Genomic DNA, 6,651 nt, shown 5'->3' on the forward strand with positions numbered 1-6,651 from the left:
TATCCCATTGCAGATTTCTAGAAAACTGTGCTAGCAAACTCTTGGCTGAAGAGAAACGTGGAACTCTGTGAGGTGCATTCACACATTGCAAAGCAGTTTCTCAGATGGCTTCTTTCCAGTGTCTGTCTGAGGATATATCCTTTTTCACCATAGCCCTCAATGAGCTCCCAAATATCACATTGCAGAATCCACGACAAGACTGTTAGCAAACTGTTCCAAGAAAGGAAGGGTGAAACTCTGTTTGATGAAGTCACACATCAGAAAGCCATCTCTCAGAAAGCTATTCCCTAGTTGTTCTTTGAGGATACTTGCGTTTTCCCAATGGGCTCGAATTGGTTCCCAGATATCACTGTGCATTTCCATGAGAAGAGTGTAAGCAAACTGCTTCCTGAGGAATAAGTTGTAATTCTCTGAGATGAATTCTCAGATCACAAAGAAATGTCTCAGAAAGCATCTATCTCATTTTTAACGAATGATATTTCGTTTATCAGCGGAGGCCTGAAAGCGATCCAAAGTAACCTTTCTTAGGTTCTTCAAAGACAGTGTTAATGGCCTGTTCCATGAAACATAAGTGTAACTCTGTGAGGTGAATTCACACATCCACAAGAAGATTCTAAGGAAGCTTCTTTCTAGTTTTCATATGAGGATATTTCGTCTCCATTAGCTTCACTGCGCTAAGAAATATCCCATTGTAGATATCCAGAAAACTGTGTTACCAAACTGTTGGCTGAAGAGAAACGTGTAACTCTGTGAGGTGCATTCTTACATCGCAATGCAGTTTCACAGAAGGCTTCTTTCCACTGTCTGTCTGAGGACATAACCTTTTTCACCATAGCCCTCAATGAGCGCCCAAATATCACATTGCAGAATCCACGACAAGACTGTTACCAAACTGTTCCAGGGAAGGAAGGGTGGAACTCTGTGTGATAAAGTCACACATCAGAAAGCAATCTCTCAGAACGCTATTCTCTAGTTGTTCTCTGGGGATACTTGCTTTTAGCCAATGGGCCCGAATTGGTTCCCAGATACCAGTGTGCAGATCCCACGAAAAGAGTTTTAGCAAACTGCTTCCTGAGGAATAAGTTTTAACTCTGTGAGATGAATTCACAGATCACAAAGAAATGTCTCAGAAAGCTTGTCTCTCGTTTTTAACGGATGATATTTCCTTTATCAGCGGAGGCCTCAAAGCGTTCCAAAGTAACCTTTCTTAGGTTCTTCAAAGACAGTGTTAATGGCCTGCTCCATGAAACATAAGTGTATCTCTGTGAGATGAATTCACAAATCCACAAGAAGTTTCTAAGGAAGGTTCCTTCAAGTTTTCATATGTGGATATTTCCTTTGTCTCCATTAGCTTCAATGCAATATGAAATATCCCATTGCAGATTTCCAGAAAACTGTGTTATCAAAATATTGCCTGAAGATAAACATGTAACTCTGTGAGTTGCATTCACACATCGCAATGCCATTTCACAGTAGCATTCTTTCCTGTGTCTGTCTGAGGAGATATCCTTTTTCACCATAGCCCTCAATGAGCTCCCAAATATCACATTGCAGAATCCACGACAAGACTGTAGGCAAACTGTTCCAAGAAAGGAAGGGTGGAACTCTGTGTCTTGAAGTCACAGGTCAGAAAGCAATCTCTCAGAAAGCTATTCTCCAGTTGTTCTCTGGGGATACTTGCTTTTTCCCATTGGGCCCGAATTGGCACCCAGATATCACTGTGCAGATTCTACGAAAAGAGTGGTAGCAAACTGCTTCCTGAGGAATAATTTGTAACTCTGTGAGATGAATTCACAGATCACAAAAAAATGTCGCAGAAAGCTTCTCTCTCGTTTGTAACGGATGATATTTCCTTTATCAGTGGAGGCCTCAAAGCGATCCAAAGTAACCTTTCTTAGGTTCTTCAAAAACAGTGTTAAAGGCCTGCTCCATGAAACATAAGTGTAACTCTGTGAGATGAATTCACACATCCAAAAGAAGTTTCTAAGGAAGCTTCCTTCTAGTTTTCATATGAGGATATTTCCTTTGTCTGCATTGGCTTCACTGCGCTAAGAAATATCCCAATGCAGATTTCTAGAAAACTGTGTTAGCAAACTGTTGGCTGAAAAGAAACGTGTAACTCTGTGAGGGGCATTCACACATCACAATGCAGTTTCTCAGAAGGTTTCTTTCCAGTGTCTGTCTGAGGATATAACCTTTTTCACCATAGCCCTCAATGAGCTCCCAAATATCACAATTCAGAATCCACGACAAGACTGTTAGCAAACTGTTCCAAGAGGGAAAGGGTGGAACTCTGTGTGATGAAGTCACACATCAGAAAGCAATCTCTCAAAAATCTATTCTCTTGTTGTTCTCTGAGGATAGTTCCTTTTTCCCAATTGGCCGGAACTGGCTCCCAGATATCACTGTGCAGATTCCACGAAAAGAGTGTTAGCAAACTGCTTCCTGAGGAATAAGCTGTAACTCTGTGAGATGAATTCAAAGATCACAAAGATATATCTCAGAAAGCTTGTCTCGCGTTTTCAACGGATGATATTTCTTTTATCAGCGGAGGCCTCAAAGCGATCAAAAGTAACCTTTCTTAGCTTCTTCAAAGACAGTGTTAATGGCCTCCTCCATGAAACATAAGTGTAACTCTGTGAGATGAATTCACATATCCAAGAGAAGTTTCTAAGGAAGGTTCTTTCTAGTTTTCATACAAGGATATTTCCTTTGTCTCCAATAGCTTCACTGCGCTAAGAAATATCCCATTGCAGTTTTCCATAAAACTGTGATTGGAAACTTTGCCTGAAGAGAAACGTGTAACTCTGTGAAGTGCATTCACACATCGCAGTGCAGGTTCTCAGAATGCTTCTTTCCAGTGTCTGTCTGAGAGTATATCCTTTTTCACCGTACCCCTCAATGAGCTAAAAAATACTTGCTTTATCCCAAGGGGCCCGAAATGGCTCCCAGGTATCACTGTGCAGACTCCACAAAAACATTGTTAGCAAACTCCTTCCTGAGGAATAACTTGTAATTCTGTGAGATGAATTCACTGATCACAAAGAAATGTCTCAGAAAGCTTCTGTCTCGTTTTCAATGGATGATATTTCCTTTATAGGTGGAGGCCTCAAAAGATCCAAAGTCAACTTTTTTGTTTCTTCAAAGACAGTGTAAATAGCCTGCTCCATGAAACATAAGTGTAACTCTGTAAGATGAATTCACACATCAACAAGAAGTTTCTAAGGAAGCTTCTTTTTAGTTTTCATATGAGGATATTTCCTCTGTCTCCATTAGCTTCAATGCCGTAAGAAATATCCCATTGCAGATTTCCAGAAAACTGTTCTCTAGTAGTTCTCTGAGGATATTGCTTTTTCCCAATTTTCCCGAATTGGCTCGCAGATATCACTGTGAAGATTCCACGAAAAGAGTGTTAGCAAACTGCTTCCTGAGGAATAAGTTGTAACTCTCTGAGATGAATTCACAGATCACAAACAAATATCTCACAAAGCTTCTCTCTCGTTTGTAACAGATGATACTTCCTTTATCAGCGGAGGCCTCAAAGCGATCCAAAGTAACATTTCTTAGGATCTTCTAAGACAGTGTTAATGGCCTGCTCCATGAAACATGTGTGTAACACTGTGAGATGAATTGACACATCCACAAGAAGTTTCTAAGGAAGCTTCTTTCTAGTTTTCATAGGAGGATATTTCCTTTGTCTCCATTAGCTTCACTGCGCTAAGAAATATCGCATTGTAGTTTTCCAGAAAACTGTGTTAGCAAACTGTTGGCTGAAGAGAAACTTGTAACTCTGTGAGGTACATTCACACATCGCAATGCAGTTTCTTAGAAGGCTTCTTTCCAGTGTCTGTCTGAGGATATATCCTTTTTCACCATATCCCTCAATGAGCTCCCAAATATCACATTGCAGAATCCACGACAAAAGTGTTAGCAAATTTTCCCAAGAAGAGAAGGGTGGAAATCTGTGTGATGAAGTCACTCATCAAAAGGCAATCTTTCACAAAGGTATTCTATAGTTATTCTCTGAGGATACTTCCTTTTTCCCAATGGGCCCGAATTGGCTCCCAGATATCACTGTGCAGATTCCTGGAAGAGAGTGTTAGCAAACTGCTGCCTGAGGAATAAATTGTAACTCTGTGAGATGAATTCACAGATCACAAAGAAATGTCTCAGAAAGCTTCTCTCTCGATTTTAATGGATGATATGTCCTTTATCAGCGCAGGCCTCAAAGCGATCCAAAGTAACCTTTCTTAAGTTCTTCAAAGACAGTGTTAATGGCCTACTACATGAAACATAAGTTTAACTCTGTGAGATGAATTCAAACATCCACAAGAAGTTTCTAAGGAAGCTTCTTTCTAGTTTTCATATGAGGATATTTCCTTTGTCTCAGTTAGCTTCACTGCGGTAAGAAATATCCCAATGCAGATTTCCACAAACCTGTATTAGCAAACTCTTGGCTGAAGAAAAACGTGTAATTCAGTGAGGTGCATTCACACATCTCAATGCAGTTTCTCAGAAGGCTTTCTTCCAGTGTCTGTCTGAGGATATATCCTTTTTCACCATAGCCCTCAATGAGCTCCCAAATATACCATTGCAGAATCAACGACAAGACTGTTAGCAAACTGTTCCAAGAAGGGAAGGGTGGAACTCTGTGTGATGAAGTCACACATCAGAAGGCAATCTCTTAGAAAGCTGTCCTCTAGTTGTTCTCTGAGGATAATTGCTTTTTCCCAATGGGCCCTAATTGGCTACTAGATATCACTGTGCAGATTCCACAAAAAGAGTGTTTGCAAACTGCTTCCTGAGGAATAAGTTGTAACTCTGTGAGATGAATTCACAGATCACGAGGAAAAATCTCAGAAAGCTTCTCTCTCTTTTTTAACAGATGATACTTCCATTATCAGTGGAGGCCTCAAAGCGATCAAAAGTAACCTTTCTTAGGTTCTTCAAAGACAGTGTTAATGGCCTGCTCCATGAAACATAAGTGTAACTCTGTGAGATGAATTCACACATCCAAAAGAAGTTTCTAAGGAAGCTTCTTTCTAGTTTTCATAGAAGGATATTTCCTTTGTCTCCATTAGCTTCACTGCACTAAGAAGTATCACATTGCACATTTCCAGAAAACTGTGTTAGCAAATTGTTGGCTGAAGAGGAACGTGTAATTCTGAGACATGCATTCACACATCGCAATGCAGTTTGTCAGAAGGCTTCTTTCCAGTGTCTGTCTGAGGATATATCCTTTTTTGCCCTCAATGAGCTTTCAAATGTCACATTCCAGAATCCACAACAAGAGTGTTAACAAACTGTTCCAAGGAGGGAAGGATGGAACACTGTCTGATGAAGTCACACATCGGAAGGCATTCTCTCAGAAAGCTATTCTCTAGTTGTTTCCTGAGGTTATTGCTTTTTCCCAATGAGCCCGAATTGGCTCCCAGATATCACTGTGCAGATTCCAGGAAAACAGTGTTAGCAAACTGCTTCCTGAGGAATAATTTGTAAATCTGTGAGATGAATTCAGAGATCACAAAGAAATGTCCCACAAAGCTTCTCTCTCGTTTGTAACGGATGATATTTCCTTTATCATCGGAGGCCTCAAGGCGTTCCAAAGTAACCTTTCTTAGTTTCTTCAAAGACAGTGTTAATGCCCTGCTCCATGAAACATAAGTGTAATTCTGTGAGATGAATTCACACATCCTCAAGAGGTTTCTAAGGAAGCTTCCTTCTTGTTTTCATATGAGGATATTTCCTTTGTCTCCATTAGCTTCACTGTGCTGAGAAATATCCCATTGCAGATTTTCAGAAAACTGTGTTAGCAAACTGTTGGCTGAAGGGAAACGTGTAACACTGTGGGGTACATTCACACATCACAATGCAGTTTCTCAGAAGGCTTCTTTCCAGTGTCTGTCTGAGGATATATCCTTTTTCACCATAGCCCTCAATGAGATCCAAAATATCATATTGCAGAATCCAAGACAACACTGTTAGCAATCTCTTCCAAGAAGGGAGGGTGGAACTCTGTGTGATGAAGTCACACATCAGAAAGCAATCTCTCAGAAAGCTGTTCTCTAGTTCTCTGAGGATGTTTGCTTTTTCCCAATGGGCCTGAATTTGATCCCAGATATCACTGTGCAGATTCCACGAAAAAAGTGTTAGCAAACTGCTTCCTGAGGAATACATTGTAACACTGTTAAATGAATTCACACATCACAAATAAATGTCTAAGAAAGCTTCACTCTCGTTTGTAACGGATGATACTTCCTTTATCAGTGGAGGCCTAAAGCTATCCAAAGTAACCTTTCTAGGTTCTTCAAAGACAGTGTTAATGGCCTGCTCCTTAAAACATAGGTTTAACTCTGTGAGATGAATTCACACATCCATAAGAAGTTTCTAATGAAGCTTCTTTCTTGTTTTCATATAAGGATATTTCCTTTGTCTCCATTAGCTTCTCGGCGCTAAGGAATATCCCGTTGCAGATTTCCAAACAACTGTGTTAGGAAACAGTTGGCAGAAGAGAAAGGTGTAACTCTGTGAGGTGCATTCACACATCGCAATGCAGTTTCTCAGAAGCCTTCTTTCCAGTGTCTGTCTGAGGATATATCCTTTTTAACCATAGCCCTCAATGAGCTCCCAAATATCCCATTGCAGAATCCA

The sequence above is a fragment of the Piliocolobus tephrosceles genome, chromosome 18, assembly GCF_002776525.5.
Source record: "Piliocolobus tephrosceles isolate RC106 chromosome 18, ASM277652v3, whole genome shotgun sequence".
NCBI lineage: Eukaryota > Metazoa > Chordata > Mammalia > Primates > Cercopithecidae > Piliocolobus > Piliocolobus tephrosceles.